The sequence below is a fragment of the Pseudophryne corroboree genome, chromosome 1 (genome assembly GCF_028390025.1).
Source record: "Pseudophryne corroboree isolate aPseCor3 chromosome 1, aPseCor3.hap2, whole genome shotgun sequence".
Taxonomy (NCBI): Eukaryota; Metazoa; Chordata; class Amphibia; order Anura; family Myobatrachidae; genus Pseudophryne; species Pseudophryne corroboree.
In genome coordinates this window covers 827403719-827417575 of record NC_086444.1, presented here as the reverse complement: position 1 = coordinate 827417575, position 13857 = coordinate 827403719, and the positions used below count along the sequence as shown (strand labels likewise).

Below are 13857 nucleotides of genomic sequence, written 5' to 3'. Positions count from 1 at the left end.
TGCAGGTCTGAGAACCAGTGCCGTCTGGGCAACGCCGGAGCTATGAGAAGCAGATTTCCTTTTTTTTGCTTGAACTTCCGAATTACCCTGGGCAGGAGTGATACCGGAGGGAACACATACGGCAGCCGAAACCTCCACGGCACCGCTAGCGTATCCACGAATGCTGCTTGAGGATCCCTTGTCCTTGCTCCGAAGACCGGAACCTTGTGATTGCGTCGAGACGCCATCAGATCCACATCTGGAAGACCCCACTTTTCCACGAGGAGTTGAAACACTTCTGGATGGATGCCCCACTTGCCGGCATGCACGTCCTGACGACTGAGAAAGTCCGCTTCCCAATTCAGGACTCCCGGAGTGAATATTGCCGATATTGCCGGTAGATGGAGTCAATGAGATCATGTGAGACCTGATCCGGTGAGGCAGGCCGTCCCACTTGGCTAGAATTAGCCTCTGGAGGGGGCGAGAATGGAATTGAGCATATTCCACCATGTCAAATGCTGATACCATGAGGCCCAGCACCTGCATTGCCGAATGCATCGACACTTGCGGACGAGAAAGGAAGCAACGAATCCTGTCCTGAAGCTTCAGGACTTTCTCCTGAGACAAGAATAACCTCTGGTTGTGAGTGTCCAACAGCGCTCCATGCTCTAAGCAGGGACCAGGGAGGATTTCTTCCAGTTGATGAGCCACCCGTGGGCTTCTAGAAACCGGACCGTCATATCCAGATGACGCAGGAGAAGATCTGGGGAATTTGCCAGGATTAACAAGTCGTCCAGATACGGCAGTATCCTGACCCCTTGACGGCGGAGTACCACCGTCATCACCGCCATAACTTTGGTGAAGACTCGCGGAGCCGTTGTTAAACCAAAAGGTAATGCCCGAAACTGGTAATGGATGTTGCCAATAGCAAACCTCAGGTATTGTTGATGTGACACTGCTATAGGAATATGCAGGTAAGCATCCTGTATGTCCAGGGAGACCATGTAGTCCCCAGGTTCCAAGGCCAGAACTATAGAGCAAAGGGTTTCCATACAGAACTTGGAAATCTTCACAAATCTGTTCAATGCCTTGAGGTTGAGAATGGGCCGGGAGGACCCATTCGGTTTCGGGACTAGAAACAGCGGAGAATAGTACCCCCGGCCCCTCTAAGCAAGAGGCACCTATACTATGACTCCTGTATCCAGGAGGGTCTGTACCACCGAGTGTAGAGTTTTTGCCTTTGTCCGGTCCAAAGGGACGTGTGTCTGGCAAAATCGATGAGGGGGTCGGTTTTTGAAGGCTATGGCGTAACCTCGAGTGACGACTTCCCGTAACCAGGCATCTGAAGTGGTCTTCAACCATTCCTGGGTATACCCTAGAAGCCGGACCCCACCCTGGGATCCCCCAGGGGGAGGCCCGCCCCGTAATGCGACAGGCGTATCGGTCTTGGCAGCTGGCTGACGGGCAGCCCAGGCTCTTTTGGGCTTCGGCTTACCAGGTTTGGAAGTGTGGGCCAGCTTATGGTACGCCTGACCTTTTACTTTACCTGAAGGACGAAAGGGGCAAAAGGACGTGCCTTTGGCCTTCGACACAGAAGGAGCGGTATTAGGCAGACAGGCAGTTTTGGCAGTAGCCAAGTCAGCCACTATCTTATTTAAGTCCTCCCCAAACAGAATATCTCCCTTGAAAGGGAGTACCTTCAGGGTTTTTCTAGAGTCCAGATCCACAGACCAGGATCTCAGCCACAATATCCGGCGAGCCAGGACTGACGTAGTAGAGGCCTTGGCTGCCAGGATACCGGCATCAGAAGCCGCCTCTTTAATATATCGAAAAGCTGTGACAATATATGACAAGCATTGTCTAGCATGGTCAGAGGAGATTTCAGCTTCTAACTCCAAGGCCCATGCTTCAATAGCCTCTGCAGCCCATGTAGCTGCAATAGTGGGCCTTTGTGCAGCACCCGTGAGGGTGTAAATCGCTTTCAGACAACCCTCCACACGTTTATTCGTAGGCTCTTTTAGAGACGTGACGGTAGTGACAGGCAGAGCTGAGGAAACCACCATCCTAGCCACATGTGAGTCCACTGGAGGAGGCGTTTCCCAATTCTTAGCTCTGGCGCGAGGGGATAGCGATCCAGCATCTTCTTTTGAGGCACAAACTTCGTACCTGGGTTTTCCCAGGGTTCCTGACGTATATCCACTAGGTAATCAGAGTGAGGTAAAACTTGTTTAACCACCTTCTGACGCTTGAACCTATCTGGTTTCTTAGGAGGGACGGATGGCTCGGGATCATCCGTAATCTGCAGAATTAACTTAATAGCCTCCAAAAAATCAGGAACATCCACATGTGAACTACCCTCCCTATCAGCCGTATCTGAGTCAGAACCTGTGGGGTCAGTGTAAGTGCCGTCCTCATCAGACGAGGTGTCAGTGACAGCAGTGGATTGTGAGGAGACAAGCGCTTAGAGGACCTCTTGGACTTAGGCGAGCGCTGGTCAGACTTTTTAGTAGTCAAGGACTGGTTCAACTTCCTTAATTGAGCAGATAAATCGTCCGCCCACGGCGGGTTAGCTGCAGGGACCACATACGGTTGTACCGGCATTGGGGGTCCCATAGGGGGTGTTAGTTTATGAACTAGCGTATGCAGAAGCGTGAAAAAAGCGGCCCACGGTGGGTCAGTATGTGCCTCCGTTGCCACAGTCCCACTGGGGGGTAAGGAGCCCCCAGAACCAGAACCCACAGCTACTATATTCTCCTCATATGTGCCTGTGGCTTCAGCAACACCAGCAGTGTGTTCCGCCCCAGAACCGTTACCCTCAGAAGCAGACATGATATAACTTGCAGTATGAGGTAACACAGTACAATTATCAGCAGCACTATATCCCAAACCCAAAACCCTGCGCAGTGTAGTCAGCACTAGCAGAGATAAAGGAGAGATATGGTGACTAAATCACAGAGAAAAATACGTAATACAGTATATCTTTGTGAAAATCCTATATTAGATAACACCTGACGCACCAAGCCCCCTCAGGTTATGGAATAAAGGGATAGCAAGTTGAGTGAAAGACACGAAGTGGACACCACTCAGCTATCAAATGCACACACAGAAAGTCACAGTTTGTACAATGCAGAGGTTATTACTGACAATAATACTGCACTGGACTAGCTTACACAGCTATATAATAATAGATATACATCCAGTTTTTACTGTGTACTGTTATATCACAGGGTAATTGTACTATAAAACCCTGACTAAATGCACTCTTTCTTAACTATCACTGTCTAAAAAGGCAGGTAGAATACTTAAGTGTCATGTAAAGGCCCAGCGCTGACAACCAGGCGGCTTTACATAGGAGGATTTGCCCAAGCAGTCCCAGGAACAGTGAGCTGAGGGATAATGGCGCCGCAGACACTGACAGGGAGTGAGGAAAAGACAGAAATGCAGCTCCAGGGCGGGAACACTTGCTGGAAATGGGGCTGGGGGAGGGGCTTCAGGTCTAAGCCTTATCCCCTCTGCTGGCAAAACCACCGGGTACTGTGGGCGATATAAAAACCGGTTTAGAGGGAAAACCTGACCTGCACACATGCCCTGGTGATCTAGTGGGATCGCCTGTACTGCCACAGTGTCCACCGCCAGTGCGCGCGGCCCGCCTCCCACTGACCGCGCCGGATCGCTTTAAAGACCGGGCCCCGCAAGCGGGACCCACTTACCACCTCCCGAAGCGCGGCCACGCGATCCTGGAGAGCCCCAGCCGTGTGTGTCTAACGTGAAGAAAACCGGAGCCTCCGCTGTAGGTACCCGGCAACCAGGGCTCGGGAGTGTACAGCGCCGCTGGGGAGAGCTGGAGCTGCAGCAGTGAATGTCACAAGACATTTATCACCGCTGCTGCCCTTGAAGTCTTCACTTTTTACTTCATAAAAAGCTTTTCTTAGGGCTGCCTGGAGCAGCCCCTCTGTTAAGTGCCTGCTTACTGCACAGCACCAACTTACAAAACTGAGCTCCTGTGCTGGGAGGCGGGGTGATATAGGAGGCGGCGCTGTGCATTCTGGGAACAGTCAAAGCTTTGAGTCTGTTGGTGCCTCGGATCAAGATCCTACTCTACACCCCATTGTCCAATCCTTGTGGAGCCCAGTGTACCCTGCAGCAGAAAAGTTATTATAAAATTGATCAGAGGTAAACGTGTCAATGCAGTCCTTGGCTATGTATGACTACTTTTGTATAACTGTGGGCAGCAGCCACATAAAACCACCCCAGAGTGTTCCAATCAGCTCATGAGCTATGACTGATGTCTGCAGGACTGTAACTAGCGGTGTGCCAGTGGTGTCTGGCACACAGCGCATATGCATCGCATATGCAGTATGGGCACAGAACCACCAGCAGCACTTCAATGATGTGTGCGTCGCTGGGTAGTGATATGTACGGTAGTGATCCAGCAGGAATATCTACCTTTATACTTTAAGACCCACATTATTACTATTTTTTTTTTAAACATTAGAATTTTTATTGAAGATTTTTCACACAGAAATGGGGAACAGAAAAAAGAGAAAAAGGGGAACATAGGGGTAGTCCGGAATGGTTACCATAATCAAAGCACTTTTAACGCACAGTTGGATGAATATACAATTGGTTACATTGGGCGTTCAGAATCAAGAAGAACAAACACAAAAAAAGAGGCTCAGCACAAACAAACACAAAGAAAAAAAAAGTGTCTGATATCACAACATTCTTAAAGAGGTCAATCTAGGTGGGGTGAAGCACAGATAAATCAATTGGAGAGCTATAGACGGTTAGCCTACTTTCTCTCCCCCTATAGTCGGACCAACCTAACCATTTCAGGTGACTAGAATTAGCTGAGGAAGAGTATTTAGCTTCCGCTGTTTCAAAAATAAAATGTTTGTGGATCTTATTTTGAATAAACGCTAAAGAATGGAGATTCTCAGATTTCCACAATTGGGCTATAGCAGCTTTAGTAGCTATCAAAATATGCCCCATGACGTAGCGATCACCTGTAGAGAGGTGGTCTACGAACAAATGAAATAACGCTAAAGCTGGGTCCAGGGGGATGGTGAATCCTAAAATCAGGCTAACCATATTGAAAACTTCTCTCCAAAGTGGTTGTATAAGTGGGCACGCCCAGAAAATATGAAAATATGAAAGATATCCCCGGTTGAGCCACATTTCCTCCAACATAATTTAGATTGTGAAGGCCAGATTCTATTTTGTCTTTCAGGGGTGAAGTACGCCCTCTGTATAAGTTTGTAGAACATTTCGGAGTGGTTAATACATTTGGAGACTTTAAAGCAAGACCTAAATATACTGTCCCATTCTGCATCAGTAAAGGATCTATTCAAATCTCTTTCCCATAAAATCTGAGCTTTGAATTTAGAGACTGTGTGCTGTTAGTTAATTGAAATTGATACAACCACGTAATCCCACATTTATGTGAGGACGTCTCCAGTCGGCTTTTAATGTAAACTGGAAAAGAAGGTTTGTGAAGATGCGGAGCAAGTGAGTGTAACCAACTTCTCACCTGCAAATATTTGAAAAAGTCTTGAGTCTGAATCCCAAATCTCTCTTGTATTTGAGAAAAGGACATCAAGACGTCACCTATAAAAAAAATCGCCCACAGTGGAGAGGCCCCTCCGAATCCAATCTTCTAGGGTAATATTGGGAATCAATGACATAAGAGCGGATACCGACAGACAGGGGGACGGTAATTTAATCTCTTCCGAAGAGGACACTAATTTATGCCATGTATCTAGGGTCGTTTTAATAGACTTGCAAGATCCGGACCTACTTTGGGCAGCAGAAGGTGGCAACCAAAACAAATCAGAAAGAGTAACAGTATTCAAATAAGAAGCTTCCAGAATAACCCAAGGTTTCAGGCTCGAAGTGTCAAACCAGTCTCTAGACTGACTTAACAGACAAGCAGCATGGTACTTTTCTATGTCCGGGAAAGCTACCCCACCGGATTGTTTGGGCAGAATAAGAATCTTTTTAGCAATTTTCGGCCTAGAGCCTCCCCACACGTATCTAATCAGGACCTGGTTAAATTTATTATAGAAGAGTTTGGGAAGGGGTCTTGGTATGGCGCGAAACAGATACATTAATTTCGGCAATTAGACCATCTTGGCAGCAGCAATCCTACCCAGCCAAGACACCTCCTGCAGCATCCACTCCCCAGTCAGCTCCGTAAAGGCTTTTAATAACGGGGCATAATTACAATCAATTAAATTATCTTCACTGGATAAATTAATCCCTAGATATCTCAAGGAGCAGGGTTTCCAGGCATATTTGTACGATTCCTGCAACCTAGAGACCACAGTCGGAGGTATATTGAGTGGGAGGGCCTCAGTTTTATTAGTATTTAATTTATAAAAGGAAACATCCGAATAGTCTTGAAGAACGGCATGTAGAACTGGCAAGGAAGTCTCAGGATCAGAAAGACATAATAAAATATTGTCCGCAAATAAGCTGATTTTGTGGGAAATGCCCCCTATAACAGGGCCACTAATCGAGTCCCGGGATCTAATGCAAGCAGCCAGGGGTTCTATCGCCAACGCAAAAATAATAGGAGATAACGGACAGCCCTGACGAGTGCCATTAGAGATATTAAAGGGTGAAGAAAGACATCCATTAACAAAGACCCTCGCACAGGGCGTGGAATAGAGAGCCAGGATAGAGTCTAAGATCCTTCCAGAGAAGCCAAATTTGTCCAGAGTTAATCTCATAAAGTCCCAGTTCAACCTATCGAACGCCTTTTCGGCATCCAGAGACAAAACTAGGAGGGGTTCTTTTCTACAGGCAGAATGTTCAATAACATCAATCACCCTTCGCGTATTATCTGGGGCATGTCTGTTTAAGACGAAGCCCACTTGATCAGGGTTGATAAGAGAGGGGAGGAGGGGACTGATACGGTTGGCAATTAATTTGGCATAAAGTTTTAAATCCGTATTTAATAGAGCAATTAGTCTAAAATTTTGGACCGAGGTGGGAGTTTTCCCCGTTTGGGGATGGTGATGATCTGAGCTTCCAGCATTTCCCTAGGGAAGCGCCCAACTTCTGAGGCTTCATTAAACACTGATAGGAGCACCGGGGCCAAACTCTCCTTAAAAGATTTATAGAAACCAGAAGGATAACCGTTGTGTCCCGGGGCCTTATCTGCTGGGAGGGAGTCAATAGCTTTTTCGATTTCCGCTAAAGTCCAAGGCGCACTAAGAGAGCTACAAGACTCCGGTGACAGCGAAGGGAGAGGAAATTTGCCCAGGAAACTCTGAACATCCGTGCCTGTAGGTTGAAAAGTGGAGGAATCCTCCTTCAAGTTATATAGTTTGGCGTAATAAGATGCAAAGACTTTTGCAATTTCTTCAGGATCATAGACTCTCCTGCCCCTATCCGAGTGGATAATGTGAATTTTTTCCTTAGCTTTCCTGCCTCTCAACTTCCTCGCCAGTAGTCTACCAGCCCGGTTACCATAAACATAGAATTTTTGGTTCAGTCTATGTGGGTTACGTTGGACTTTCGCTAAATAGAAAACGTTTACCGCCTCTCTGGCTTCCTGCAATGATTTAAGAAGGGTTTTTATCATGTGGGTGTGTCTTGTGAGAACTCTCCAGGGAAGCGACTGCAAGCTCAGCTTGTTCAATTTTTTTACGATATTCCCTTTTAAGTTTAGCCGCTGTTTGAATCGCTGTCCCTCGTGTTAATGCTTTTAGGGCACACCAGAATGTGAAGATGGATGTCTCCCGAGGAGAGTTCTCAGAGAGGTAATAATCCATAGTGGTTTGGATAGCCTGCTTGGTCTCCGGCTGAAGAAGACTTTGTTTACCTAAGCGCCAAGGGGCTGGGGTAATCTTTCTACTACTAATATCCCATTCGATGAATAGTGGGGAGTGATCCGACCATGACATGGGGAGAATGGAAATTTTACGGATGGACTGTAGAGTCCACTTATCCGCTAAAGCTAGGTCTACTCTGGAATAAGAGGCATGTACTGGAGAATAAAATGTATAGTCCCTGTCCATTGGGTATTTAACGCGCCAAAGGTCTAAAAGATCATTTTCCGCCAATAACTGGCGGAAGCCCTTTGCATTCCTATGGAGCTGACTGGAGAGTGAGGTCCGCTTGCCAGAGTTATCAACCAAATGGTCAAGGGTCAAATTAAAGTCCCCCAAGAGAAGTATACCCCCTTGGCCAATTGTTGCACCTTAGCACAGAGTTTCCTACAAAATGCTAATTGCTTGGTGTTTGGGGCATAGCAGGAAACTATCGTCACCTTTTTATTTTCAAGAGTACCCACTAAAATTAGAATTCTCCCCTCAGGGTCGCAGTATTGTGACGTGAGGGAAAACGCGCAATGTTGAGACATTAAGATTGCCACCCCCGCCTTCTTCGCTGGTCCATTGGCCAAATAGCAATGGGCAAATCTCACATTAGTAAACCGTGGAGGGGCAGATTTAATAAAATGTGTCTCTTGGACGGCTATGATTTGAGCCTTAATTTTATGAAAATAATTAAGTGCTAACCTCCTCTTATGTGGGTAATTAAGACCCTTCGCATTTATAGAAACAATGTTAACCATACTGCAAAGGAATCGAAGATTGCATAGTTATCATCAACCAGCTGGCATGTAGAAAGTATGAGCAACAATTTCCGGACAGAAGGAGAGGAAAAGGGAAAGAAAGGATAAGAAAAAGGAGAATAACAGTTAAAGGAAACATAACATTAACCCCTCTCGTGGGCACGGTTGGACGCCTAACCATGGCGACTCCGAATTAATCTGTGGGGGGTAGTGGTCAATCTGCCCACACCCGAACTAAAATTCAACAAGATGCAGTTCCTCGGACCTCTATCTCTGGTCCCCCGCACCGCCAGCCTCCGGGACTAAAAAAAGAAAATAATTATTCTAGGGTAAAATACCCAGTTACCAAAGAGAAGTAGGCGGCAGACGGGGCAGCAGAGGCAGACAACAAACAGTAAACCAGCGGTGTCGAGGCATCACCTGAAAACAGTCTAACAACTTTCAAATCGGCCTTACATAAACACCCGTAATAAGCAACCGCCAAGGAACTGGTGTAAAATATGAAACATGACATAACAAAACGATTAGAAAGATATAAAAACAATGCAAGTATAGTAGAACAGACGATACTCAGAGCTTAGCAGCCGACGAGGCCCAGTCCCGCTGAAGGCCTCGTTCGGGAGAGGTGTGTGTAGATGAGCTTGCAGAGTTCTATGACGCGAGGATCTTTTTACCCTCCCCGACATTTGTTATGACGACAGTAGAACCTTCTCGAGAAATAAGCAACTTTGTAGGAAATCCCCATCTGTATAGAATGTATAGAATGTTCTCTTTGCGTAACACTGACATGATGGGGTAAAGAGAGCGCCTTTTTGCTAGAGTAGCAGGGGACAGGTCTCCGAATAACTGAAGTGAGCCCAAAGCCTCCGAAGCAGTATCCGAGGGTCTAGCAGCTTTCAAAATTGCCTCCTTCGCGTGGAAATAATGTACACTCATAAGGACGTCTCGGGGGACCCCATCAGGAGCGTTCCTGGCTTTAGGGAGCCTATGGATGCAATCAATCAGAAAGTCCGCTGAGCGGTATGAGGGAAGGAGTTTGTTGAAGAGGTCAACTGCAAAATCGTTTAAAGCGCTATTGGCGACAGCCTCCGGAACACCTCGCAACTTTATATTGTTACGTCTCGATCTGTCCTCTAGTTCAGAAAGTTTGTCCCTGAGAGCTGTGACCTCGTTTTGAAGCAGTTCATGGGAAGAGATCAGGTCATTATGCGACGACACCACTTCACCCATTTTTGTTTCTAGGTGATCGGTGCGGCCACCAATCTCAGCAATAGATCTCTGGAATTCCTTCATAGTCGCTCTAAATTCAGCTGCAACTTCATCCTTAAATTGCGTTAGGAGATGCTTCATAGCGCCCACCGTAAGCGAGTCACTGTCCTCGATGGAGCTGGTGTGTGTGAGAACAGTGGTAGGGGCAGACGCATCTCGAAGCGGCGAAGACACAGAGACAACAGACTTAGAGGAGCCACTCCGTACATCTTTTGATTTAGCGGCTTGAGGAGAAGGTTTAAAGAACGCCACTTGGGAAACAGATTTAGCGGCCTTATATTTCTTGGGAGGCATATTAAAGCTGACCGACACAAATAGAGGAACTGGAGATAGGAGACGTCAGTAATAACAATCAGAGAAGGATCCACATGAAAGTTGAATTGTCATAACATGTCAAAGGAGCAGTCGGGTGGAGGCAGAATTATCTCAGAGCAGTCACATCATAATAGCGTGGTCATTCTACCATGGGGACAACGCATCTAATAGTCACGGCAGGTGCTGGGATAGCTGCGTTCCTATGAAGACTGCAGTATAATATGTATTATGTATCGAGTACACTGTGGGAGAAGTGCATGCAGTTTCACCCAGTGGCCACAAGTTGTAGTAGAAGAAGATACTGCTGAGTGAAATTCTAAAGTTCCACAGAAAAGGATAATGCCCAGATCCCTCAACAGAGGCCCCAGAGTGGGAACACAGACCCGGTACAGCCCCAGTCCAGAGTCCCCCACAGCACCTCTTATTATCCAGCTCCTCCAGAGAAATCCAAAATGGCCGCCGCATCTCCTGGGCGCCTGTCTCTCTGCTGTCCCCCACTGCCAGATGCCTCCTCTGCCTGCTACCCACGGGGGTGACCACTCTGGGGGTCTGGGGAAGTCAGCCGTTGGTGCCTGTGTCCCAGGGGGGGTCCGCGCCGCTTCCCGGCGCCGCGTCCCCGCTATGGAGCTCCAAACGCGGGTGTAGAAAGTACGCGAGGCCCCAGCTTCTGGAGGTGCGTAGGCCGCAACCTGCGGGAACAGAGAGGACTGCTCCCCAGCTCTGCGGCGAACTCTACAGGGCACAGGTGGGTTACAGGGGAGGAAGGGGAGCCCCTGGAGGGTGTCCACAGAGGGTACTGACCCTGTAAAACTAAATAAATGAAGGTGGGTAGAGGAGCCAGGCAGAAGCACGTCTACACTCCTCACCAGCCAGACCACGCCCCCCAAGACCCACATTATTAATATGGAGTTGTGTCAATGTTGCCCTCAAATGAGTGAGACGGGTCATCTCATCTGCGTGTATATTTAAATGCCTTCCGTGTATAATCACTATAGGGTGGTAAGTTGGGTCCCAGTCAGATCTCCCGTTGGTGTACGCTGATCAGAACTTTGACCCGGGGAGCCTGTTATGGGCCTGACACTGGATGGATTTAGAAGAAAACTTCAGAGTGATAACATTGGAACACAACAGACATATAAGGGGGTTAGGGGTCAGTCAGAATGTGCTTGGTAGAACTGTACCTGGGGAGCCTGTTCTGGGCCTGACACTGGATAGATTTGGAAGAAAACTTAAAAATGGTAATATTGGATCAAAGAAGACATACTGGGGGGTTGGGGTCCCAATCAGATCTCCCGTTGGTGTATGCTGGCCAGAACTTTGACCAAAGGAGCCTGTTCTGGGCCTGACACTGGATTGATTTGGAAGAAAACTTCACAAGAGTGATAAAACTGGAGCCCAAAAGACATACTAGGGGGTTGGGGTCCCGGTCGGACCTCCCGCTGGTGTATGCTGGGCAGAACTTTGGCACAGGGAGCCTGTTGTGCTTTTGACTGGATGGTTTTGGATGAAAACGTCAGAGAGCAGTAATATTGGATCCCAGAAGACATACTAGGGGGTTGAGGTCGGTCAGACTTCACAGCGGAATGCGCTAGTAGAACTGTGACCCAGGGAGCCTGGTCTGTGGCTTTTACTGGAAGGATCTAGAAGAAAATTTCACAAATTGGTATTATTGGATCCCAGAAGACATACTGGGGGTTTGGGTCCCAGTCGGAAATCCTGTTGGTGTACGCTGGGCAGAACTTTGACACAGGGAACCTGTTTCTGGGCTTTCCACTGGATAGATCTGGATGAGTCATAACGTTGGACCCCAGAAGACATACTAGGGAATTGGGGGGCCTGGAGGTCCCCAGGGCTACTGGCGCCATCCCAAAAATGACTCTAGCAGCCACCTCATGGCTGTGTTATCTTGGAAGAGCTACTAATTATTTTTAATATGTTGATAGTTATAACCAGCTTATTCAGTAGCGGATCTTGCCACGGGCAAGCAGGACTTTTGCCCGGGGCGCCGCCTTCCGGAGGGCGCCGCACCATGGCAAGATCCGCTACTGCTGTGCCCCCTGCTGCCCGGGAACTAGACGCGTAGCGTCTAGTTTCCCTTCGTGGAGAGGACCTTTACTGTGCAGTGCGCGATGACATCATCGCGCACCGCACAGCAAAGGTCCTCTCCACAAAGGGAACTAGACGCTACGCATCTAGTTTCCGTTCGTGGAGAGGACCTTTGCTGTGCGGTGCGCGATGACGTAATTGCACACCGCACAGCATTTCAGTGGCGCTACTACTGTACAGGGGGCGTAACTGACCACGCCCCCTGTATGAAGCCACGCCCCTATTTCCCGCCCGGGCCGCAAAAAGCCCTAGAACCGGCCCTGAGCTTATTGATAACTTACCGTATATACTCGAGTATAAACCGACTTTTTCAGCACCTTTTTTTGTGCTGAAAAAGCCACTTCAGCTTATACTCGAGTCAGTATTTAGGAGGGACACGAAGGGCACAGCTCTCCTGTGTCCCTCCTGCGTCTCCGGCGTGTGTGTGTTAAAGGAAGTGCACGAACCAGCACTTCCTTTAACACACATACGCCGCTGCCGCCGGAGACGCAGGAGGGACACAGGAGAGCCGCGCGCTGTGCCCTTCGTGTCTCTCCTTCAGAAGACAGCGCAGGAGCGACGGGACAGCGCGGGAGCGATGGAGGGTAAGTAACAAACTGGCACTGTGGGGCATATCTGGCACATCTGGCACTGTGGGGCATATCTGGCAGCATGAGGGCATATCTGCCACTGTGGGGCATATCTGGCACATCTGGCAATGTGGGGCATATCTGGCACTGTGGGGCATATCTGGCAGCATGACGGCATATCTGACACTGTGGGGCATATCTGGCAGCATGAGGGCATATCTGGCACATCTGGCACTGTGGGGCATATCTGGCAGCATGAGGGAATATCTGGCACTGTGGGGCATATCTGGCACATCTGGCAGCATGAGGGCATATCTGGCACTGTGGGGCATATCTGGCACATCTGGCACTGTGGGGCATAGCTGGAAGCATGAGGGCATATCTGGCACTGTGGGGCACATCTGGCATTGTGGGGCATATCTGGCAGTATGAGGGCATATCTGGCACTGTGGGGCATATCTGGCAGCATGAGGGCATATCTGGCACTGTGGGGGCATATCTGGCACTATGAGGGATGTGTACGGCTAGAGCTGCATTTCCCACCCTAGGCTTATACTCGAGTCAATAAGTTTGCCCAGGTTTTTGTGGTAAAATTAGGTGCCTCGGCTTATATTCGGGTCGACTTATACTCGAGTATATACGGTAACTGGAAAATTTAAACCCGGGCAATGCAGGGTACTTCAGCTAGTATATAATATTTGTAATGTAGCTATTTATTCTGCTTAATTGCATATTCCAGACAAGAAGTTATAGAAACTATTTTCAGATTTACATATGAAAGAGACTAATGCTTTCTGTGGGAGTCTGCAGACTCATGTTAAAGACAGCGTTAATTCCTCACATATCCCTCCACACACAGCACAGCTTCACAGGTGGAGCACGTGTATAACCGATTAGCTAGGTTGTGCTTGGGAGGAGGTATACGTTCTGTCCAAGTGTTTGGGTCAGGGTGAGCGACGCATAGATAGCTGGCTGGGGACTAGCGAGGAAACCACTATATTTAGTAAGTAACAGGAGAGCAGGAATACTTTTTGCTGG

At 48.2% G+C, this 13857-nt stretch overlaps 1 protein-coding gene across 7 annotated transcripts in view; it reads right to left on the bottom strand.

The window, feature by feature from the left end:
* CCDC158 (coiled-coil domain containing 158) overlaps nt 1-13857 on the bottom strand; it is a 282324-nt gene that overhangs the window by 132018 nt on the left and 136449 nt on the right. The window lies entirely within an intron of this gene.